A 26724-nucleotide genomic window follows, 5' to 3' on the forward strand; every position below is an offset into this window, starting at 1 on the left:
GCCGGCCCTGGGGGTGGTGGTCCCCAGGGCCATCAAGGGCTCCAGGAGGGGGGCTGCGCGGCCCCCCTCCCTTCGTTTGAAAAGCCCGGGGCATGGGGGTCCGTAACGGATCCCCGATTTTAAATTTAGAGTGCCCTGGGGAGGTGGTGAGCCCTTGGGCGTGTGGGGGGGCTCAATCCCCCACACCTCTTTAAAAAAAACAGAGCCCTGAGGAGCTCGTGGTCCCTGGGGCTGCGAGGGGGGCCAGTGCCCCTGCATTATATTAAAGAAGCCCCGGGGAGGTGGTGGTCCCCAGGGCTGCCTGGGGGCACATGCCCCTGCAAACAATCAGCATAGCTCCGGGGAGTTGGCAGTCCCTGGGGCTGCGGGGTCCCTGTGAGCCCCCGCAGTTATGAATTGGGCAATGCCCCCGATACCTGGCCCACCTGGGGGCCTTATTTAAATGAAGCACGGGAACCCGTGTTTCATGTTTTTTAAATCATTTTGTGGGATTTGCGATCCCAATGTGAATTCTGCCGAAATTATTTTTAAAAAATGCTTTTTTTGGCTTGGAGGCCCGAATCTTTGCGAAATTTTCTAAACTAATTTGACCCTCACTTCAGCTGCTGTCTTGAAAATTATGGGGTCATCATTCATGCGCGGGCTGAGAAAAAGGGGCCTTCCAAACACTTTTGCTCCATGTTAATTTCCATAGGGAACTTTAGACACGTCTACAGACAGAATTGCTGAACGGAATGACACCAAATTTGGCAAAAAGGTTGCTCTTGGTCCATAAAGTGACCTTTCTTGTTAAATAATGTATAAACATTCAGTAGTTGCAGAGAAACGTAAAGAAATTCCCAGTTATATATCTGGGGACACAGTGGATCTGCTGGTATCTGATTGGCTGCCAACACTTCAAACCAGGAAGTGTTGGCAGATTTCTTGTGACTCGGTTGAACTTTGTCAAAAGAAAAAAGATTAAAAGAAGAAAAAAGGGCGGGGAGAAACACCTTGACTCCTTAGGCCTCCCAGGGAGGAGGGTGAGTCCCACAGGAACCCTCAAAGGCCCAAAAAACATTTATAAAAAAAATTCGGTGTGAGTCACTTTAAATTTGAGACTCCGGCCGACAATGAAAAATAAAACGAATGGCGGTCTCCCATGTTTCATTTAATTAGGCCTTTGAGTAGGCCGGGTCCCGGGGGCATTATTAAAATAATGATAGGGGGCCCGCTAGACCATCGACTCCACAGGACTAATTCACTGAAATGTGTGGGGCCACACACCCCCCCACAGCCCTGGGGACCGCCACCACCCAAGGACACATCCATTTTGTATTTGAAAAGAGTGTGGGGGAGTCCCCACGCCTCTCCCACAGCCCAAGGGACCACCACCTCCTTGGGGCTATTATAAATAATAAAGTGTGGGGGCTCTGGAACCTCCACGCAGCCCCAGGGACCGCCATCTCCCCTGGGAACAAACACAAACATGAAGGGGATCAGTTTGAACCCCCTGCACTGGGGACCACCATCTTCTCGGAGCTTACTTAGAAGGGAGGGAGCCACAAGGCCCCCTCATGGAGCCTAATATGGCAGCCACCCCCCAGGGCCCATCTCCTTCAGTGTCCCCAGGACACTGCAGTTTGCTATGCCATATTATAAAACTCAGCTCAGCTTTCAGCAAGCCAGAGCACAAAATGCTGTTGCTTACTGAATGCAGAGCAGTATCTAGCAAGCAGGGAAACAAACACTTTGCTTTGGGATCCAAGGAGCTGCTTGTCAGCGGCTCCCTGTATCCTAAAGCATTGCCGGCTCCTGCAGGGGGCTGGGGGCTGGGAGCCGACAGTGACCGCGGGGACATTGAGTCTCCCCCATGGTCCCAAATGAAGTGGCGAGGCCCAGGGGATGAGAGGGGGGCTGCACAGCCCCCCTCCCTATTAAAAAACATATAAGTTCGGTGCTTGAGGGGGTGCGGACAGGCACGCACTCTAATCCATATACTGTGGGAATGCACAGAGGTGCAGGAATTCTGGGAGCAAGTGCTCCGGGACATTGACAAATACTCATCGCACTCAACACCGGCGGGTTCCCTGGATGCTACCGAGCCACCCCGAGGCGCACCCACGGACCCTTCAGCTGCCACGCCTGCAAGTTCACCTGCATCCGGACCTGCCCCGCACCAGCACCCGCCAAGGCAAACACCAGCAGCAACCACCTCAAGTGCATCCTGCTCAACACCCGCTCCGTCCACAGGCACGCCATCGAACTCTGGAACCTCCTCGACACCACAGCTCCTGACGTTGCCTTCCTCACGGAAACCTGGTTGAACGACTCCTCAGCACCCGACATCGCCATCGCCATCCCAGAGGGATACAAGATCACCCGAAGAGACCGTGTCAAACAGACGGGAGGAGGCATCGCCATCATCCACAGGGACACCATCCACATCACGACTAACACCGACGACACCCTGACAACCGCCGAACACCTGCAATTCCAGATCCGCACCGACCCGAACACCACCCTCAGAGGCACCCTGATCTACCGACCCCCGGGACCACGCACACAATTCAGCGAGGACATCGCCGACTTCGTCAGCCCCCATGCCCTCCCCTCCGCTGACTACATCCTCCTGGGGGACCTCAACTTCCACCTGGAGAACAACAACGACCGCAACACCATCACCCTGCTCGACAACCTCGCCAACCTCGGACTCAAGCAGCTGGTGTCCACCCCCACCCACCTCGCCGGACACACACTCGACGCCGTCTTCTTATCCAGCAAAGACATCGCCTTCAGCCACGCCACTGGACTCCACTGGACGGACCACAGCTGCGTCCACTTCACCTTCAGAAAAACGACGATCCACCACCACCAGCAACAGGCTGCTCGAAGAAGCTGGAACAAGATCACAGCCGACCAGCTCGCCGCTTCCCTGAGCCAGCACCCTCCTGCCAGCTCAGCGAACCCCAGCCAGGCCGCCGACAACCTCACGAAGTGGATCAGCAACTGCGCGGACGAACTCGCCCCACTGAGGACCCCGCCCAGCAGACCCGGCAGCAAGAAGGCCCCATGGTTCACAGACGAACTCAAGAGCTCCAAGAAGAACTGCCGAGCCCTCGAGAAAGCCTGGAGAAAGGAACCAACACCGGACAACATGACCACCCTCAAGCTTGCCACCCGGAAGCACCACCAACTGATCCGCGCCACCAAGAAAACTGCATTCAAGGACCGGCTGGACAACAACGCACACAGTTGCAAGGAACTCTTCAACATCGTGAAAGAGCTCTCCAACCCCAACGCCGGAAACAACGACATCACCCCATCGCAAGACCTCTGCAATTCCCTCGCCTCCTACTTCCACAACAAGATCGCGGACATACACAACAGCTTCAGCACTCAACCGACGCACGCCACGACCGAACCACCGCCCCCCACCACCACCCTCCGTGCCTGGACTTCGATCAGCACCGAAGACACCGTCCGCATGATGAACTCCATCCACTCCGGATCTCCGACCGACCCCTGCCCTCACCACGTCTTCAACAAGGCCGACGCTGTCATCGCACCCCACCTGCGGGACATCATCAACACCTCCTTCGACACCGCCACCTTCCCGGAGAGCTGGAAGCACGCCGAACTCAGCGCCCTACTAAAGAAACCTACAGCGGACCCCACCGAACTCAAGAATTACCGCCCCCATCTCGCTCCTCCCGTTCCCAGCCAAAGTCATCGAGAAGACCGTCAACAAACAGCTGGCCGCCTTCCTCGAGACAAATGGATCCCTCGACCCCTCACAGTCTGGCTTCCGAGCCAACCACAGCACCGAGACCGCCCTCATCGCTGCCACCGATGACATCTGAGCCCTGATGGACAACGGAGAAACAGCGGCCCTCATCCTCCTAGACCTCTCCGCGGCATTCGACACTGTCTGCCACCGCACCCTAGTGCAGCGCCTCAGCAACATCGGAATCCAGGAGAAGGCACTGGAATGGATCGTCTCCTTCCTCGACGGAAGAACACAGAGAGTCCGTCTACCACCGTACAAGTCAGAGGCCACCAAAGTCATCTGCGGCGTCCCTCAAGGATCCTCGCTGAGCCCCGCCCTCTTCAACGTCTACATGAGCCCCCTCGCGGCCATCGCACGCCAACACAACCTCAACACCATCTCCTACGCTGACGACACCCAGCTGATCCTCTCCCTGACCAACGACCCCGCCGCCGCCAGAGCCAACTTGCACGAAGGGATGAAAGACGTAGCCGAGTGGATGACGACCAGCCGCCTGAAACTGAACTCAGACAAGACGGAAGTCCTCATCCTGGGTTCCTCGCCCTCCGCCTGGGACGACTCCTGGTGGCCCCCCGCCCTGGGCACCGCACCCAAACCGACAGACCACGCACGCAACCTGGGCTTCATCTTGGACTCCTCCCTCACCATGACCAGAAAAGTCAACACTGTCTCCTCTTCATGCTTCAACATCCTGCGCATGCTACGGAAGATCTTCCGGTGGATCCCCACTGAGACCAGGAAGACGGTCACCCAGGCCCTCGTCACCAGCCGACTGGACTACGGCAACGCCCTCTACGCCGGAACCACCGCCAAGCTCCAGAAGAGACTCCAGCGGATCCAGAACGTCTCAGCCAGACTCATCCTCGACATCCCACGACACAGCCACATCTCCGGACATCTGAGAGACCTGCATTGGCTCCCCGTCAACAAAAGAATCACCTTCCGCCTCCTCACCCACGCACACAAAGCCCTACACTATCAAGGCCCGAGCTACCTCAACAACCGCATCAACTTCTACGCTCCCAAACGTCCTCTCCGATCAGCCAGCCACGCCCTCGCCGCCGTCCCCTGCATCTGAAGAACGACAACAGGAGGAAGGTCCTTCTCCTACCTGGCCGCCAAGACCTGGAACTCCCTCCCGACCGACCTGCGCCTGACCCAAGACCACCTCTCCTTCAGGAAGAAGCTCAAGACCTGGCTATTCGAGCAGTAGCAGCACACCCCCCCCCCCCCAAGCGCCTTGAGACCCTCCGGGTAAGTAGTGCGCTCTATAAATGTCTATGATTGATTGATTGATTGACTTCGACACAGAAATCCAGCACTTGCCAGCCTACACACTGCTGGGCCTGCCCAACAAGATCCCCTTCCCACTTAAATCACTCAGGGGGAAACAGATGGGATTGGCAATGGGGGCAGCGACACAGCACATCCTGTCGCTATGGGGCTCCACGCGGAAACCCTCACACACTGGGTGGCTCCATAGGCTTTGGTATACAATGGGCATGGAACGGATACAAGCCTCCCTAACCCAATCACAAGATGCGTTCCTAGAAACCTGGCAAACCCTTGTAGACCTCCTGTCAGAGGGATTTAACAAGCTCACTTGCCCCATATATCTGAAAGTTCTTCAATTAGCGGATGAATTCCGAAGAGCTAGTGATGTGTCCGCCTGAGGCCACCGGGCTTCAAGCCGGAACACCAACCGTCAGAACGTTGACCACACCGGAGGGGGGGACCACGGGTTGGAGGGGGGGTGGAAAAGGGGGACGGGTTTATTCAGTTGGGGTTGTTAGGGGCACCGAAACTAAGCACCGACCAAGTACTCACCCGCATGGACACATTTGTCCTTCTAAGCTGCATTTTGATCATCTTGGCCGCGGGGGTGCAGATCAGAAGAGGGGTATGTTCCCTGGACCTTCATTTGCCCGATTTGTTGTCTGTGTTATTCCATGAAATACAATAAAAATGATTTAAACCCCAAAAAATCATATAAGTTAAGGCACCCCTCCCTTACTATTATGAAAGAAAAAAATAATAATAAAGGCCAGGTTCCGGAGTATGGGGTTCACGGGGTCGAATCCGGTCTGGGAATGGGGCCACACAGCCCCCCTCCCTTGTTTTTATTTATAAAGGGGCAAAGCGGTCTTCTTCCCCCAACCAGGAGTGTGTCTGGAGGCGTGTTTGCAGAGTGGTGGAAAAAGGTGGCATGACCTCTGACAACCTCTCAGCAATCCAGCTGTGTGGACCTTACTAAAGGGGATTGCTAGAGGCCCAACCCTCCCCCCCGCAGCAGAAGAGTCCGTTTTCCATAGGTGAATGCCGAACGGCACCGGTCCTGTGGGGCAGACTTGTGGGGACATATTTCCAGTAGGCTCTGCCCGTCGAGCATCTCGTTGGTCTAGACTTAATTGCAGATCAAGCCGGGATCTAGGGCATCCCCGCCCCCTAGGCTGAGGTCTGAGGCGCTGGCCCTGGATCAACCTCCTGGGTTGCCGGTGTCTCCCTCCGGCCTCCGCAGCATACAGACTGCGCGAGGTGCGGTCCCTTGTGCTGGATACTGCAGTTTCAATCAGCATTCTAGCATGATGGAAGTCTGTCGTCAACGACACCCAGCCGAATAGCCCTGATGGATTCGTCTCTGCCTAATTTAGGTTTAGGACAAGGTCTCTAGGCTTATTCCAAAGAGGACCTCAACTCTGCAGCTGCAGTTCACCTTTCTGCAATCACCATTACACTAAACTGATTGATCTCTTCAAAATAAACAGAATTCTTTAAATAATACATTACATGGGATCTGCATAGGGCATTACAAATTGTGTGCACAGCTTCGATGAAACCAATACACCAAGCAATTTCCAAATGGCTGGTCTGCCAATTGGGAGTATAATCCTTTGTAAATTCATCTGTGAGTTCAACATCTAAGTAACGCTGGCACCCATCGCTTCGAAAGAATGGCACACTGTTGAAAAAGGAAAGCAAGAATAAAATAATGAAGCAGCAGCACCATCTTCTCTATATAGTGCACTATAGCACTTCAATTACCAGATATACCTTCATAAACACTTCATTAATCAATCATTCAATCAATCAATCAATCAAATCATTTGTAAAGCGCACTACTTACCCGTTAAGAGCGTGATAACAGAGATGCTGCAGTGTCTCCACAGCATTGCCATCTTAAAGACTTCTACCAATGTCTAGTGTGATTACACCACATTCCTAGGACTTAACCCCTTCGCTGCTGGCCCGTTTCCGCCCCTGTGCTGTAAACAACAGGAACAGGGGCGGGCCATGACGAACCCCAGCCGTCATCAGCACACGAGCACCGTAGTGCATGACGGCTGGGGTTCGTCATCAGCATGGGAGGGGTTAAAGTACAAGCAACACTAGTCACTGAATCACGTATTGTGAAATCGTGAAGCAGACTAAAACCTAATTAAAGATTTTAGTGAATACTATGATATGAGACACTTAGAAATCTCATAAACCATAGTCCGCATAGAGCAGTCGGCTGGACATTGGCTGCTTGGGTGAGACTGAAACATACTTATAGCGTGATGGATTCTGACCCACATTACTCCCTCATTTGCTTGCGAATTCAATCATGATGATGCAGTTTGTTAACATGTAGCTAGCCATATTAATAGAATGTTGTATGCATCTTGACATATGGTTTCTATATATTTTATTTCTTCTAAACAGAGCAGTGCCTCACGTCCTGAGCTGAGGCCAGGTGAGGGGAGGAGTGCACCCGCAAAAAAATGAGTAAGCACAATACCAGGACACCACATGTGAATTATATACACAAATAGGTATAAAATATACTTATAGATATCTAGCGATGATGAGCTGTTGTCATTGCGGAACATTTTCGTAGTGTTTGTTTTTAATCACAATTCTATATTCTCACTAGATCACAGACATTATGTAAATATGTGCTTTGTGTTTCTTTTGTAGGTCTCGTCCAATCCCCTGTGACATTTCATATTAATACGAAGACACAGGACAAAGTAGGTTGTATTGTATTCAACCACTTTTCTTTGGAAATTTACTTTTCTTGTTAAATTTTATATTTTCACTTTCTTTGCAGTAGCGATAAATTTTCTAGGTCCTGAGGAAGGCCGTGATCATAATTTGATCTAAATGGCTGAAACATGTAGACCTTGTTTTTCGGACTAATGCAGCTATTTGTTCTATACTGCATACACACTGTTTTTAGATTTGTCACCAGGTTCGACGTAATTAAGTTTTTTCTTCTTCCTGGTAGCCAATTTTAAATCACTTTATCACTGCATGCACTGCAAACATCACCCTAGAAAACATTTGATGTGCTTCATACATAGTTGATTTAGTATATTCTAGGGCCATTTGAAAGCATCCCTGAGCTCCTCCCTCCTAAGGAGGGGGTTGTACCCCTTGATTGCACTAGGGTTGCAACCAAGAGGAGGTCCCAGATGATGAAGCATGCAACCTCTGTGGGTGATGGGATTCCGTCCTCATTAACCCTTTGCATACTGCCGTCGGCCGTTGGCCATCGAGACAACTCCCTCCCCAGTGCTGCGCACGACCAACGGCCGAAGCAGCCCTGCCCACCCTTTAGAACGCCCGCACCATGGCAGAAAAACCACAGCGATAAAGGCGTTAAAGGACTCCTCCTAGAGTGTGGAGAGATTTGAAGACTAACACTTTGTTGTGCTCTGTTGGCTTGTACAAGCCTGGACCCGCGGATTCCTTTTTGGTTTTGTTTACACTGTATCTGGGTATTGAATCCGTGCCGGTCGATAAACCTTTTCCCTTAGACCCTCTTTGTATAATTGTGTTGATATTCACCTCACATTGCCCAGGACACCAGGCAGGCTTCCTTCACCTCACACTGCCCAGGACACAGGGCAGGCACCTTCACCTCACACTGCCCAGGACACAGAGCAGGCACCTTCACCTCACACAGCCCAGGACAGGAGGCAGGCTGCCTTCACCTCACACTGCCCAGGGCACCAGGCTGCCTCCACCTCACACTGCCAGGACACCAGACAGGCTGCCTTCACCTCACACTACCCAGGACACCAGTCAGGCTGCCTTCACCTCACACTGCCCAGGACACCAGGCAGGCTGCCTTCACCTCACACTGCCCAGGGCACCAGACAGGCTGCTTTCACCTCACACTGCCCAGGACCCGGGGCAGGTAGCCTTCACCTCTCACTGCCCAGGACACGGGGCAGGCAACCTTCACCTCACACTGCCCAGGACAGCATGCAGGCTGCCTTTACCTCACACTGCTCATGACACGGGGCAGGCAGCCTTCACCTCTCACTGCCCAGGACACCAGGCAGGCTGCCTTCACCTCACACTGCTCATGACACGGGGCAGGCAGCCTTCACCTCTCACTGCCCAGGACACCAGGCAGGCTGCCTTTACCTCTCACTGCCCAGGACACCAGGCAGGCTGCCTTTACCTCACACTGCTCATGACACGGGGCAGGCAGCCTTCACCTCACACTGCCCAGGACACCAGGCAGGCTGCCTTTACCTCACACTGCCCAGGACACCAGGCAGGCTGCCTTCACCTCACACTGCCCAGGACACCAGGCAGGCTGCCTTCACCTCACACTGCCCAGGACACCAGGCAGGCTGCCTTTACCTCACACTGCCCAGGACACCAGGCAGGCTGCCTTCACCTCACACTGCCCAGGACACCAGGCAGGCTGCCTTCACCTCACACTGCTCATGACACGGGGCAGGCAGCCTTCACCTCTCACTGCCCAGGACACCAGGCAGGCTGCCTTCACCTCTCACTGCCCAGGGCACCAGGCAGGCTGCCTTTACCTCACACTGCTCATGACACGGGGCAGGCAGCCTTCACCTCACACTGCCCAGGACACCAGGCAGGCTGCCTTCACCTCACACTGCTCATGACACGGGGCAGGCAGCCTTCACCTCTCACTGCCCAGGACACGGGGCAGGCTGCCTTTACCTCTCACTGCCCAGGGCACCAGGCAGGCTGCCTTTACCTCACACTGCCCAGGACACCAGGCAGGCAGCCTTCACCTCTCACTGCCCAGGGCACCAGGCAGGCTGCCTTTACCTCTCACTGCCCAGGGCATTCGGGAAGATGATAGAAAAGAGCAGAGTGCAGCAGGCCCCTAGCCAGGGTTTTAGTGTATCATTCCCATTATAATTACATTTATTAATCCTTGTTGCTAACGAACGTAAAACGTCATTTCTTCTCATAAAAAAACAATGTAAGATTGACTGGTCGTTAAGGTATTGTGGGAGGGACATGTGGCACAGACTGGTCTGGTGTGATCCGTCTCAGCCAACCTCTCGGGGTGAGGGGCGGGGCCTAGAATTAGACGTCAGCAGGGCCTCTCGGCGAGCACGTGCCCTTCGAAGCACATTAGCCAGCGCTCCTAGTCCTGGTGGTTTGTTGGTCCGGTAACAGCAGCTGTGTTGGTGCACATGTGGCCATGGGTTGGTTTAAAGACAGAATGAGAGGGAACCAAAGTTGAATACTGAGCATCAAAGAATTAACCCCTTGCCTGCTTATGACTGAACCACGCTGTCATGAGCCACGGGGGGTGTGTGCTCATGACGGCCTGGTTCCGTCATGCTGCGGCCGCTCAGTCCACGCTGCATTAATTCCCCGCCTGTGCGGGTGAATTAATGAGCGGGCGGGGCCCTGATGGGACCACGCCATCATGAGTACACGCCGCCCGTGGCTCATGACGGCATGGTTCCGTCACGAGCGCCGAAGCGCCGCACCCAACCCCCTGCGCCGCAGTGAAATTTGCGGCTCGGCCAAGGGGTTAACAGGACAGTAAATAAACAGTTGCAAGTCTTGATTGATGGATGCGAACAAGACACCTGGTAAACAAGCATTTGCAATGCAACAGGTCTCGCATTTGCGAGAGTTTAAGCTATTGGCATTGTAAATGACAATGCCTTTTATTTATGCTTTAAAAACAAACATATAAATGAAAGGCATTCATATACATGCATCAAACATCCATACTGCGAATCCTAAATAGCGAAAAATAACGAATTGCTTTTGAGAAATCTCAGAATGGGATGCACCATAAAAATCGCAAAATATTTGCGATTCGCACCCGCCCGCAATCGCCAACTGCGACTCCACAGAAATCCCACAAAAATCGCAGAGTCAGCTGTTTCCAAACCCCTAATTGCAAATTCACATATACCGATCTCACAAATAGCGATCTCGCAAATTGCGAGATCGCAAAAATGTGAAGTCGGATTTGGAGCCCAATGATGACATCACTACCAGGAAGTAGCCTGCTCCATGCTTCATTCAGACCACAGAGTTGGATACAGGAGGAGGCAGAGCACTGAGCTCCAGGAACCACACCCTGCAGTGCCCATACAGGAGTGGAAATCAAACCACAATGTCCCAGGAAGCTGCAGGACCAAGTAAAAAAGCCCGCAAGCGCAAAATCAAGTTCAGTGAAAAAGAACTTGAGTACATGATTGAAGGAGTGAGCAGGGACCACGATCAACTGTTCGGGAAGCTGTCCCGGAAGGTGCCAGAGGTAACCAAGAGGCGCATCTGGGTGCGCATCAAGGCAAAGGTAAACGCGGTGGGAGTCATCCACCGGACCATCGATGACTTAAACAAGCATGCAATAGGTCTCACAGCATTAAAGTTTGAGTTACTGGTATTGTAAATGGAGGAGTGTGGCTCAATGGTTAGAGTGGCAGACCCTGATGCAGAGTTCTGGCCCGGGACCAGGGTTCAATTCCCGCCTCAGCGGGTCTTGGGCTCAATTTCCTCGGACCTGATAATTCTCGCCTCGGTGCCTATTCTAATCATGGGTCCCACGCTGCAACTCTGGGCAATAGCCTGCTTAATCTCCACAACGGCCCCAACAGCGCTAGGATGCCTGGTTTCACCTTGGGGGTGCCCAGGAGTGGGCACTTCACAGGGAAAGCCAGGAGGGGTTCCACAGCGGTATGAGTAATAGCGCCAGGAAACCGCTTGGTGACAGCGCGCTCTACAAATACCTTGACATTTACATTTTACATTTAAATGACAATGCTTTGCATACAATTTTTTTTAAATTTGCAATTGGTATATAAACATTGTTTGTGAGTAGTTAGCTGTTGCTTATGCTAAGCTACGTTGCCAGTAATATAGAGTGCTAGTCTTGCTTGTTATAAGCATGCTGATTTGAAGCGCTCTGATACCTGCGGGTAAAGTTTGCGCTATATAAAAGTGAAAACTAATAAATAAATAAAAAACAGCCTACCTGTACCACGTCCGTTCTTATGACAGAATCATGCACAAAGAGAGAAGGGATAGAGGTGTGCACACACAAGGAAGCAGGGACGTGCACACATTAAACAATGGAGCGCAGAGGTAAGCATAAACGCGGGGCACAGGGAGGCAGAGGGATGCACACAAGAGAAGCTGAGAGGTGCAAGCGGGGATTGGGAGGCACATGCATGCGCACAGCACGAAAGAGACAGGGAGTGTACAGGTGCACAGAGGAATGCATAGAAAGGCGCAGAGGTGCACAGAGCGGGAGGCAGAGAGGAGTGCACCCAAGCGAGGCTAAGAGGTGCAGCAGAAAAAAACACTAGGTCCTTACTAATAATCCTATTGTCTTTGCCAAGCCTTTTTAGCCATGCTGTACCGCTTCGCGTATGCTGTGCAGCATTGGCTATTTAAAAAGAAAAAAAGCATGACACAGCTGCTGTGTCATTTTGTAGGTAGACACATGTCTTCAGCATGAATGCGCATGCCTACGAAATGACGTAGGTGTTTATTTCTTGTTATTTACCTATCCGAGATGGATCGGTAAATAAAAACAAATGATTAAATAATGCTATGCCTTGCAGCCAAATGTTTACTTTAGACTTTAGACCAACATCTTGAAGCAATGGGGAATAGAGGTGGGTGATGGTGGAGGGGAATAACTGGGGGTAGGGCGGCGGGTTGTTAGGGGGGCGGAGTTCACATAGAAGTAATACGAGGGAGGGTGTAGAGATTAACGTGAAAGCAACATGGGGAGGCTGTGTGTAGGCGGTGGAGCGAAGCACAAGGATAAGCACTACAGGAAGGGCGGCAGGCGACAGAGAGCAACACAGGAGATATTTATAATAGGGAGGGGAAAAAAATTACGTGACGTGTGCTATTTACAACAATTAAAGCACAAATCCAGAATTTTCTCTGCAAACTTCCTAAATAAATAATATTATCATTGCCTATTCATGTTTATGGTACTTACAACAACCAACGTCCCTTCAACCGATCTCTAGGAAATGCGTTTTTAGAACATTCACTGGCACTTCATAACACGATTTCCGCCCAATCCTCACAAAATCGACTCAGAAGTGTCACTTTTGTGGTACACAGCACTAGGCCGTGCCATAGCCATCTGTCATCAATATAAACATGCGTGCGTACCCATGCGCCCTCCTTACGTGTATTCACTGTCAGGGAAAGTGCAGACCGCCTGGGAGCGTGTGTGCACGGGCCAGTGGGACCCCCAACCCAGGACCTCCGGCTCTTTCTGCTTTCCAATACTGACTCACTCACCAATGCACTATCTGTACAAGTTACTGCCACATCACGGACTACAGCGAGGAGAGACGAGGATACAAACCGAGCTGACACCGGCCCAGCAGACAGACGAGCTGCATGCAAGGCATCAGTCAACTGCAGTACGTCCCCTGAAGCTGAAACGGGGCTCGGGGAGCGCTGGAGCGCAGCCTGGAGAGAGACACACCGGCATGCCACAAAAAAAAAAGAGCAACCGGGGAAGTGAAACCTACTGAACTTTAGAGGAGTTAATCAGATCGCAATGCGCTGGATTAAGCCACAAACACACAAGCAGGAGGCAACAATAAACAAGGGCGAATGCGAAAGGGCCCATACCACATTGTCCCAGAGTGACGAGAAGCCAACGTGAATGCGCTAATTAAAAATACATGGCGGCTGGGGTGAGAGCGAAAGGAATAAGCGTGGCGAAAAATACAACGGAGTGTGAACGCTGCCTGTTTATGAGCGCCGCGCGCCCCTCTGCAGACTCCCACTGCATTCCAGAAGCATTACAGTGTCGGATTCGGACGCGCGCCTTAGGATTGGGTCGCGCGCGTAAGCTGTCTACGTTACAAGCTCACGCGCGCGACCCAATCCGAAGGCGCGGGTCGAAATCCTACCCTGCCTTCGAGAATGCTGCGCGCGTGCCCAGGTCTTGTAGCCACATTCCACTCGTTAGCCTGCTGAATCGGCAGCTATAGTTCTCTGGCGAGAACGTGCTTTGCGCGTTTCTAGCCGAGACCTAAAAAGAGGTGATATGACCTCAGAGGCCGTGCCTAGTAGCGAATAGCTAAGAGACTGGGGGAGACAAAGAGTAGGGGAGGGGGACACTCCACAGTCCCTGAAAACACCACCATTGAAGACCTAGTGGAGGACACCATAGACCCTGCAGCCTGTGTGAATGTTACCCAACTGGACACCTCCCGCACCACGTACCAAACTCAAGTTAAGAGGTATGTTACTGCGACCCCGCACCCTAACAATGCCCATGCCCCCAGTGTGAATACATATTTGTGACCACAGTATTCCAGTCCCTGCTCCTCCCAAACACCCAAATGCATTGTGGAACCTGTAGTGTGTAAATGTGCCTTGATAGCCACACAGAGCCAGAATAGTCAAGATACACAGACCTCTAAAGCCAGCCAGGAAATGCAGACATTAACCAATAGCGAGCCTGCATACATGTTGCAACATCCCAGGTGCCTGAATCATACCAGTAATGATGCACTCATCCACATTACAGGTGCTGCGGATACTGACACGTCCGACAGTGACATCCTCCACATCGCGGAGACACCTGAAGAGACTGGAGAACCGCAGCCTTAAGGCCCGGTGGCGCAGGGTATGCCTAAATTCCCGGGATTCACCTGCCTTGTCAAAACAGAGACACAGACTCTTCGTCTGGCGTAGAAGATGATATTTATTAGCTGCAGCTAGTACAGTGGTCTTAGAAGTCGTCAGTACAACGAGGCTCAAAAGAGACTGCCACTTAACTCCATGGCGCACAGGTTTATATATCATACAGCACAATGCAAAAATGCAATCACACACGAGCATGAGCTATAGGCAAACGTTATAAACAATACTTTAAGTCCAAAAACAACTCAAGTTCCCGAGTATGTTTGTCATTCGACCCTTTAAGTAACCCACAAATGAATCCACACAGTTCAATTTACTAGCAGAGAAAACACAGCTGTGTGTCGTAGAAGGACAGTCGAGAAACAGGAGAATGCATGAGATGCGAAGGACAGCAGATAAGATAACTTAAAGGAAACAATGGTGTGAAATGACATGTAGTCCGGATGGGGATTAATCAGCTCAGACAGGAATTAGTGTACTCGGCCAGACCCTGACACTCGTTAGTAAACATAGGCGAGGAAGCCACCTGACACGCAAAGCAGAAATGAAAAAAAACAACGCGTTCGCCGAGCTGCCTGAGTGAGGGCAACACAAAATGGCGGCGATCTCAAAATGGAGGCTGAGCACGAACAAATTCGTAATTTACAAAACCTTAGACCCTCCTTTTGCCATTACTCAGGCAAAAACAAACCAACTCACGCTAATCTGAGTCAGAGTCAATACTGATATTCATGAAATCTTCAAGTTGTTGCTGCACCATCATTCGAATATTCTCTGTCTTCTGAGCAGCAGGTTGTGGAACGCACAAGGTAGCCAACAGGCCACACACTGCAGGACCACACTGAACGCACAAACAACAAGAGAATATGACAGCTAAAATTGCTCTGAGGAACGTTAAGATTTTCCATCCCCAAGTCGACAGTATTCCCCAAAACCATCCCATAAAAGACCAACCTCCTTCATCCTGATGTATGGACTCGGAGACTGTGTGCAATTTGGAAATGGCCTGGTATACTGCTGGAGCGTCATCTGGAATATAAATGCAGCAACTAGATCTGATCAATCTACAGACATCTCCTCGATCTGCTAGAATTACGTCTAGCGCAATTCGATTCTGAAGTGTCATAAGACGGTCCGCTTGAAGCTCTGCTGTAATGTTACCTATCGCTCCTGCGGTAACATTAATAGTGGTCCCAACCACTCAAACCAATTGCCTAATGTGTCTGCTTTTCACCATTGGACCCCAAAAGGGAAGGAATCCCTTAAGTAAATCTCCTCCCTCTTGCTCTACCGTGTCTTTGACATCGAATACGCCTCTGCTATGTCTAACTCTGTGATGGTCTGACGAAGCCGTATATGTACGGGGCAGAAGAAAAGCTATGTAACAAGTTCCAGAAAAGTTAGACGGTAACCAAGTGTAGGCTCGATCGTTACAAACAAAGTATGTTCTTTGAGATGGAACTAGCGGAGGGAAATCAAGAGACGAAAGAACATATGTATATGTACATTTCTGGATAGCATCAATTTTCCTGCTATTAATCTGGAGACAAGGATTTCCTTTATGGGGTACAGTCCAAACTGGAGAAGACTCACCTTTTCTAGTTTTATTGCTGAGAATGGAGACATAGTGGGTAACATTCCATCCATCATAAGCTTTCTTTTCATCCAATGGAATCGTACTCTTCTCTACAATCTTGGCCATTACCACTATGCTTTTTATCAAGGAACTATGACTGAAATCTAATCCATTCCCAGGAGTTCTCACAGGGCTTCTAAGTCTGTTGTGGTATGCGGCCGAAAACATTGTCAGATAGGCCCAAGCTGAACCTTCGTATGAAAAAGGAAGAACCAGATATGGCATTCCCTTTTGTGTATTATGTGGCATGAGTCCGCACACCCAACAGTCAGTCATATTAATGGCCAACTGATGTTGGTGCAACAACTGAATAAACGTATTATTCATATACTCGGCTCTCCTTATCTGTTCATGTGGGGGTAAAGTATGCATTTTGTGTGAAAAGACAGAAAGTCGAGAAGGCAAAGAAGTCGTAGTGTTAGCAACATTTCTTGATTGTAAGATATGAACAATCCATCCTGTGCAGGCTAATAAAATACACAACAACATAAGAACACACAAAGCTACGCCAAATCTACTACGTAATAGTTTACAATATTTTACTCTCATTTCTTGCTTCCTATTTTCCCTACCTACAATTATTGTACCATCCATCTTTATCTAAAAAAAAATTGTCGCTCACGGCACTCTTCTCCAATCACTCAGCTAATCACTTCTGTATACCTGAGGCACTAGCCGCTTACTAAAGAACAGAATCAGGTTACAGCAAAAAGCAAAAAGCAAAAAGAACAAAAAGAATGTCTTTAATTAATAAAAAGTGTTCAAGAGTTCAGTTTGTTGGGTCTTGACCTTAAATTGTAGCGTGTTTTGCTCGGCACGGTCTGATCTTTAAACAGTATTTCTGGGTTGGTGGTGTCTATTCGACGATGCACAGGCACAGCTGCTTGAAGAATATCGTCATCCGCTTTTTCAGACAGAGTCCCATAAATCTGAGCATCGCTGAACGGGACAAAACAAGGAACAGCTGCAGTGTCCGATTCTCTTACACCACTACGAGTCCACTGGTCGAAGGGTAATGGAAGTGGCACCGTTTTGCAGTGCACTCCATGCACCCCGTTGCGTTTTCCCACCACCTTGACAGCCGTGCGAGTAGCGAGCAGCAGCTGCGTAGGCGGGGACCAACAAGGCTCCAGATTCTTGGTCGGTTGAAAGTTCTTCACACAGACCCAGTCGCCGGGCACGATGGTGTGACCTGGGTCTGTGGAGGCCTCTGGCAGAACACTTTGTACCTGTTGACGAATAACACTCAATTTAGTAGTCAAACCGTGCAGATAGTCAATTAAAAGAGGATATGGTATATCTGAGTATCTTTTGGGATGAGGGACAACCCAAACATTAGCTGGGCACAGTAGTTCTGATTGACAAAAGAGCTAGGGGCAGAGCATCTGGCCAAGCAAGACCTGTACTGGCTTGAATCTTCGCCAGCTTAAGCTTGAGCGTACCATTGTAACACTCAACCAAACCCGCTGACTGTGGATGGGTTGACGCATGGAATTTTTGTCTGATACCAAGACCAAAACATACTTTCTGCATTATTTGGCCTACGAATTCACTTCCATTGTCACTCCAGACAATGCGCGGCAAACCAAACCTAGGGAAAAATTCCTTAATTAATACTTTTGCAGTTGACAAAGCAGTGTTATCTTTCAAGGGGTAGGCCTCTATCCAGCGGGAAAAGGCAGATACCACCACCAGAACATACTTGAGGTTGTTACAGCGATCCATATGAATGTAATCGATCTGCAACACCTCAAAAGGCTATGACGGGGGAGCAAAATGGGCTGCTGGAGTTGGGGTTCCTTTTCCTGGGTTATGCATTAAGCAAACAATGCAATGTTTAACCACATTTTCTGCACATTTCGGAATTCCTTCATTCTGCCATACCAGAGCCAAAAGCTTACATATGCCTTTTGCACTAATGTGAGCTGGACCATGCGCCATAGTCACGACCGGCAACACATAAGCGTCCGGTAACAACCATCGCTCATGTTCTGACAACTCTGTCCAACAACCCGTTGGATCTAACATTCCTGTCCTTTCTTTCCACACGCTCAATTCTTTCTCAGTAGCCTCTTCCTGTATCGTTTTCACACTCTCAATCGTATCTTCACACATTCCAATTTCCTTCACCCAATTTGCAGGGCCTGCCACATACATTCGACTAGTGGCAATTCTAGCTGTAGTTTTCGCTATCTTGTCTGCAAACGCATTTCCACGACCCACATCATCTGTGACTTTCTTATATGCACTGCACTTTATGATCGCTATCTGTGCTGGCAAAGTAAGTGACTCAAGAAGATCAGTTACCAACTGACCATGCTGAATCTTTGTCCCATGAGAGGTGAAAAATCCTCTCTCCCTTCATAACTTTCCAAAACTATGCGCAACACCGAACGCATACTGACTAACTGTATACACATTCACTCTCTTTCACTTCGACAGTACACATGCTCTAGTCAAAGCTATCAATTCAGCTGCTTGGGCTGAATTATGTCACTTATGTCAGCATCTAAGCCGTGAGGGAAACGGCCATCACCCGCGCTCACCTGGCAGCCTGTAACTCCGTGAGGGAAACGGCTCCACAATCCTCGCCGGACCCACACCGGAGTCACACACAGCTGGGTCACTACAACACCCAGCTGCCCCGGGGGTCTGGCGCAGCGGCAGTGACGACAGCGACACCCCCGGAGGCGCCATACCTTCAGGGAGCGCCGGACGCTCTAGGGGGCAGCATCTAAGCTGTGAGGGAAACTGCCATCACCCGCGCTCACCTGGCATCCTGTAACGTCGTGAGGGAAACGGCTCCACAATCCTTGCAGGACCAACACCGGAGCCACACGCAGCTGGGTTACTACAACACCCAGCTGCCCCGGCGGTCTGGCGCAGCGGCAGTGACGACGCGCCCGGAGGAGCCATAACTTCAGGAAACGCCTCCCGCCCCGCTGGACGCCCGCGGGCAACGCCGGGCTGAGCCCGGGCAGTGGGCGGGCCGTCTGTGGCCGTCCGTGGACGACCAGGGACGGGACGGGCCACTCCCCTTGACTTTGACTATTCCCACAGGTACTGTCAATTCGGACCGGCCGTTTGTGTTTGACGGGGCTATTTAATACGCCAATACCTAATTGCTTAAGATGGAGAAGTGGGTGAGGGACAAATATAGCTTATTTCAGGCCTACGGAGTTACCTACAAGAAGGAAGTCAGGATCGTACACAGGGGTGGGAAAGAGCTAATTAAAATCCTACAATGTCCAATCCCCCTAAAACACGCTCGGTTACGAGCAGAGCACATCTAGCTGGAACTCCAAAACAAACCATGGCCGAAACAAACATCGCTCCTCCCAATAAAGTAAAAAAAACTACCGCAATCGACTTGATGTTGAGGAAGGTATCTGGGGAGATAGAACGTATGGAAAGGAGCTTGTCCACCTCACCTATCCCTATATTAGTTACCCCAACACAATCCAGGAATCTAACATTATCTGAAAGCCCCAACATGACTGAAAACATAGTGTTAGCAAGTAACTCAATAGAGGGCATTCCCGGTGCTCAACATGTACTACAATCTGGGGCAGAAAATCCAGGGCATAGCAACCCCACCGCTCATAGTAAACTCAAAAAACAGGGGGGGGGGTAGCATGGGACAAAATAGGAAAAACAAATCACTTATAGGAACTTGTCGATCTAAAAATAGACAAGAGGTTATCCCTGTAGATGATAGGGTGCCCTCAAATGTAAATCCACCAGGGTGGATTGAGGAGGTTATTGGAGAACTCAAAAAACATATGGAAACTTTTATTATTACCCAGTTGAAACTGATTGTAAGCAGGATGGATAAAATAGCCAACAAATTGTCTAAACAAGGTAAGATAATGGACCCGACAAGTAAAAAACCCCCTCAGGTCGCAATCAACCCATAAGTGTGGCCACTGATAATATAGCGACTAATAACAACTGTGTCAGTAACATCCAACACACGATCGCCCAGGTACATGACCCTCCTAAAGCTCCCCAATACCCTGAGAGGGGATTAAATCATAAGACTGGCACCAAAAATATCGATAAAGGCCCACAACAACCAATCATACAAAGGGGGCAGGAAGACCACTACTCAAGCCAAGGCCCTTCCAGCTCATCCTATATGGACTTTGATCCATTCTACAGCCCAGAAAGACCCCCCCCACATATAAATCTACCACCGGAAGCTAGCCCCTATGTTATAGTATTCGCAGGGGCACCTGAACTCAGGGCCTCAGAAAAAGAATCACACTCACAACTACACTCAAAAATTGCAAAGTGGTTGAATATCCATAGGCCCTTGAATACCGGGGTAAGGGGAGAGATAGTACATGTAAGAAGAGCTTACTGGCTAGGAGGCAGGGAAAAAGATATAAAAGGGGATTGCATTGTGGCAAATTTCAGAGATGTTAGACTGGTGTATTACATATTGAGAAATTCTAACAGAAATCACACCAGCACGATTTGCGCGCTCCCCCTGGGGTATTTTTACCCAAGGAGACAGAGCAATAATAACTTAGATTATCCAACGTGGAGCACTGGGAGGTTACCATTTAACCAAAGGGACAGATTACTGAATCACCCCGACCAGTTCTTACCTTCCCGAGACTACCCCCAGTGGAGAAACAGTTTTGCCCCCCTGCAGTCGCTCGATGAAAATGACTGACTACCCCCTTTAGACAATGAGCAAGCAAGTACTATAACAGGGGAGCAAGCAAGCTCCGTAATAGGGGACGGAACTGTTCATAGCATGAAAGGGAGAGGAGGAAGTGCGGAAGCAATGAGGACAGAGGATCCCCCAAAGCAGAGGGAGGAGGCTGACAGTGCCTTAAAGACTTGCAAAAAAAGAGTGTGTAGATCAAATGACCAGACCACAGAGGGAAGGAAAGTTTATAGGGCAGGGTTAGCCTTTTTGTCCTGGAATATAGCAGGCCTGGGGGGCAAATTCGAAAATAAGGAGTGGAGGGAGTACATAACGGGCTTCCACATTATAGCCTTACAGGAGGCATGGGCACGAGACCCCGATTCCTGTCAACTGGAGGGCTATAAATGTTTCTTTAGGCCAGCGCAGGGAGCTAGATCTGGGAGGGCGAAGGGAGGGCTAGCCATATATGTTGACCTAGATCTAAAAGGCATATGGTCGCAACCCACATGGGTATCAGATACCAAACAAGCAGTGGCATTCCAGGGACAGGGACAGAGGCTCCTAATACTATTTTTTTATAATTCAGGCCCAATTGAGAGAAACCTCCCTGTATTACAAGAGCTAGAGAGTTGATTAAATGAAGAAACAGGGGGGCCCTGAACCAACTATTTTGTTGATGGGTGACTTTAATTGACACCTGTGCCCAAAACTACTCCCTATGACCCCTTATTGGTCATGCTGCCCTGAAAAAGTGGACCACACTTTGAACATAACAAAGAGGGCACACTGCTCATGAGGTTATTTGATAGCTTCACCCTCACCCACACAATGGACCTGTTTGGCACTTAAAGAAGGGGACACTCTTACACCAACATTTAAGGGAAGAGGCTGCTCTTCCATCATAGATTTTATTGTAATATCTGCCTTTGCCAAAGAGCAGATCAAAGAGGTAAGAACGGAGGGGAGCCCCTTCAGCGAATACAACCCCCTAACCCTCGAAATATCATACAACGGCCTGCCTGTAGGACATGCCGGGGAAGACACTGTAATCCGCCCAACTGACCAGGGGAGGCGCCTAAGATGGGCAAAGATTAATGCACAAGCCTAGTGGAAAGAGGGAAAGAACACATAGAGACTTGCCTCGATCTCGCAATAGAGGGCAGAGATGTGGTCCTGGCATTCGAGTCCTTAACTAGGGTAGTCGAGGGATTGTTAAAAACCAAGTGGCCCATAAAGGAACCGACAACCCCAAGATGGTTTGACTCTAACTGTTCATGGGCTCTGAGGGAACTAAAACTGAGCCTCAAGAAGTCCCCGAGAGAGATGAATGAAATTGCCCTTTGTAGACGTAACTATAAAATGCAGGTTAAGCAGAGAAAGAGCACACTACGAAAGGAAGTTTGGGCAGACCTGAGGGAAGCAGGAGAAAACAGGGACTATACCCAATTCTGGAGAATCATAAATAGACCCTGTTACCAAGACTCTAGCTCCCCTGTAATAAGTACCAACATTCTTCCCGAACAATGGATTAACCATTTCAAAAGTCTTTATAATCAACAGGGGGAAAAAGTCAGGGAGGAGTGTGGGAGGGTGCTAGAGCAACAGAACTAGAATTTTCTTTACTGGAAGTCTCAAAGGCAATTCAAGGCCTGACTCGAAACAAGGCACCAGGCCCGGATGGCACCCCCCCCTAGATCTCTATTTAAGTAACATTGAATTATGGGCACCGATTATGACCAGAGTACTTAACGCAGCAATAAAATCTGGGCTTCCGCGATCTTGGTCAACTGTGTTGATTGTCCCTATCTATAAGAAAGGGTGCAGGGACAACCCACAATGCTACAGACCAATCTCGCTGATTGATGTGTCAGCTAAACTACTAGGCAGGGCAATTCTAAATCGCCTTGCTGAGTGGACTGAAACACACCACACCCTAGCAGACACCCAGTACTGGTTTAGAGCAGGCAAGTCAACTAGTGACCAATGCCTTAATCTTTATCTATTAGTTGCCAGATACACTAAATCTGATAATGGAACAATGTATATGGGGTTCATGGACCTGGCAGCTGCGTTGGATAACGTAAATAGAACCAAACTCTGGGCACTTATGTTTAAATTGGGAATTGACCCAGATCTCATAAACATCTTAAAGGAACTCCACTGGAACACCACTGCCAAAGTCCGCTATAGCGTGGGAGGGGTGAGTACCGATCCCTTCCCGTGCACTGGCGGGGTGAGGCAGGGGTGTATCTTGGCCCCCTTTTTATTCTCCCTTTACATAAATGACTTGGAGAGCTAACTGACGGCTTTTGGGACTGACTGCCCAAGAGTAGGATCGCGTCACATACCGGTAATGCTGTACGCGGATGACGCGCTCCTGTTCGCACAAACAGCAGTGGGTCTGCAGCATCTGATCGGTGGCTTTGTTAGGTTCATGGAGAATCTAGATCTCTCGGTGAAACTGACCAAGTCATTTGTCATGGTGGCAGGGAAAAAAACCCCAAGAGATTTGTGTTTAAAATAGGAACACATGCCTTAGAAACTGTAAACACATTCGCCTATCTGGGCCTCTTGTTTGATGGAGATATCAGGTTTCACCATTGATGGAGGAAAGGTGCAGGAAACTTGTTTCAGCAAATGGTGCCATTTTAAACTTCGCACGTAGGTTGGGCCGTTGGTCTCCAGAACAAGTAATGACGCTGTATAGAGCGGTTAGCACCGCCAAAGCCACTTACGGGGCAGGGGTGTGGGGCTTTAGGGATGCACACCAGATACAAGTAGAGGAAGACAAATTCCTAAGAAAACTGTTGAAGGTACCACAGAGCATTCCGGCAACAAGCACACATAAGGAGCTTGGTATCCCGTATATCTCTGACCTGATTAAAGCAAGATCAATCGTGACCTGGCTCCGAACCCAGATGCTGAACTCAGTAGACAAATAGTTAAAGATTGCCTTCAGAGAGATAGGTGCCTACAAATCCCCTTGCTTAAATATGTTAAAGAAACCCTAGAGTGTATAGACCATCAATCACTATTCACTGACCCGTCAATGATTGACACCTCTTGTAAATATCGTATTCATAAGCAGCTACTTGACAAATACGATTGTAGCAGGAAACAACTTGACTCCATTAAAACATCTGTAGTAGCGCACTCTTTAGTGAGCAACGGAGAGGGTATGGAACCATATCTATTTTTAATGCACAGTCAACAAGAGAGGTTTTTAATGTGTTGTTTTAGGCTCAATCTGTTACCTAATATTTTAGCTTACCCGTCTGGTTTTACTCTAACAATTGAGCAGAAGGGTGCCTGCGGCTGCAACAATAGGTCTCCGCAGGACACCCTTCATTTTGTATTATTATGTTCCTTTTATAGAATCCCTCGCCGTAGATTTCTTGTAGATATTTTAAAGGAGTCAAAAATTTATCAAGCTAAATCTGCTTTGATATTTTTGCAAAGAGCAACTGATACGCGTACTCTGTGTTCCATCATGAGTTTTTTAAAAATTGTTGTCAAATTAAGAAACATTAGGGGCTGAAATGAACTAAATGTTTTCTTTTAACTAATAATAATCCTAATTTTTAACATTACAAAGTTCAGAAATATAATGTATTTGATGATTGTTGATTTGTACTATGTACTTTTATGATGGTTTTTAATCATCGAAATAAAGATTTACTGAACTGAACTGATGTCCAATACGTGCCGTCTCGACAATAGTGCATAAAGTAGTAACAGCATAGGCAGAAGTGGTTTCTCCATTTCGAAGTTTAAAACAAGAACCGTCCACCCATAGGGTCCCATCCAGATCCTTGAGCGGAGTGTCCTTTAAATCAATTCTCCCCTTGGTTTCTTCTTCTGTTCGAAGAAAACAATCATGCTTTTCCTGATCATCTTTCTCATCTGGGAGTGGCAACAATGTAGCTGGATTTAGCGTGTTACATCTTTTGATATGTACATGGCTCGCTAGAAGTGTCAGCTCATAACCAGACAAACGAGCGCTCGTGAGATGCTGCGTCTTGGTTCTATTTAACAAAGTATCCACTGCATGTGGAACCATAACAATGAGTGTGTTATCCAATACTAATCCAGCAGACTGTCTAATAGAAATTGCAGCAGCTGCTGTAGCTCTAAGACAACTGGGCAAAGCCTTAGCTACCGGGTCTAGTGTAGCGGAGAAATAGGCACATGGCCTCTGCTTCTCTCCGAATTGCTGTGACAAGACTGACAACGCGCAACCTTCTCTCTCATGCACGTACAATGTAAAGGTCTTACTATAATCTGGGGTACCCAACACTGGAGCGGAACACAGGGCAGTACGTAAATTAGCAAAACTTTTCTGACATTCATCCGTCCAAAGGAGCGGATGGGGCATATCTTTCAGCGTTAATGCCACCAATGGTTTCGCCAAGATAGAAAAATTGGGAATCCATTGTGTACAGTAGGAAGTGATACCCAAAAAGGCACGCACTTCTCTCTGTGTGGTGGGTACAGACATCTGTGAAATTGCATGAATACGTTCTGGGGTCAATCGCCTTCCCTCCTTCGACAAGAGATGACCTAAATAGGTCACTTCTTTGTCGGACATACTGTAATTTGGAGGGCGATACTTTATGATTCAAAACAGCCAAATGATGCAACAACGCCACAGTCACATCCCTACACACATCTTCCGTATCAGCAGCCACCAGCAAATCATCCCCATACTGAACACGCGTAGCACCTGGAGGCAAAGGAAAGGTATCAAGTTGACATTTAAGAGCTTTACTGTAAATAGAGCGACTTTCACAATAGCCTTGAGGAGCTCTCTTAAAGCGAAAACTTTGACCACCTAGAGAGAAACCAAAAATATCCCTACTCTCCTCAGCAATGGGAATGCTAAAGAAAGCATTCTTAAGGTCTATCACTGAGAACCAAGCTGCCGAGGCAGGAATCATCGTAAATAAGGCTGTAATGTCCGGCACAACAGGAAACTGTGGTACCACTATTTTGTTGACTTCCTTTAAACCAATAACAAATCTATAGATAGGAGGCTGTGAAGGATCCGTCCTTTTAAGGATCGGGAGGACAGGGCTATTACAGATATTGCCTCTAGTCTCTTCGACCACACCTTTCTGAATGAAGTCATCAACAATGGCTAATAATGCTCTCTCTCCATCACTAGAGATACGATATTGAGGAATGCGTGACATTCGAACATTATCCTTAACTGTGACGACATACGGTGGGATCGCAAGTCGACCCACGTCATTAGGACCCGTGGCCCAAAGACTTTCTGGGAGAGAACATAACTGAGGTGGAAACTTGTCCCGAGATAAATACATAGGGGACATTAATCTTTTCCCAACGTGAGATGCACACCAGAGGGGGAAAAATACAACGTCGCATGCAATCTTTTTAGCAAGTCTAAACCCAATAAATTCTCATTACATCCAGTTGTCAATATCAGTGGAGCTTCCAAATCATAAGGACCAATCGACATAGGCAGGGGGCAAGAAACCGGATTACAAACTGGAGCACCTGAAAATCCCACAGAAGTATTTATTAAGCCAGACAAAGGGGCCCCATGGAGTTTAGAATGAATAATCGAACTTCTCATCGCACCAGTATCCAAAAGAAACGGTTCTGAGACACCCATTGTATTAACAGTGACATATGGTCCATCTTGATCTACTGGAATCGACACAACTCCCTCACTTCGTTCTTGGCTGTCCTATTTAGTCTGAAAATTGTCAGCACTTTCTT

Source organism: Lissotriton vulgaris, chromosome 6, assembly GCF_964263255.1.
Source record: "Lissotriton vulgaris chromosome 6, aLisVul1.2, whole genome shotgun sequence".
NCBI lineage: Eukaryota > Metazoa > Chordata > Amphibia > Caudata > Salamandridae > Lissotriton > Lissotriton vulgaris.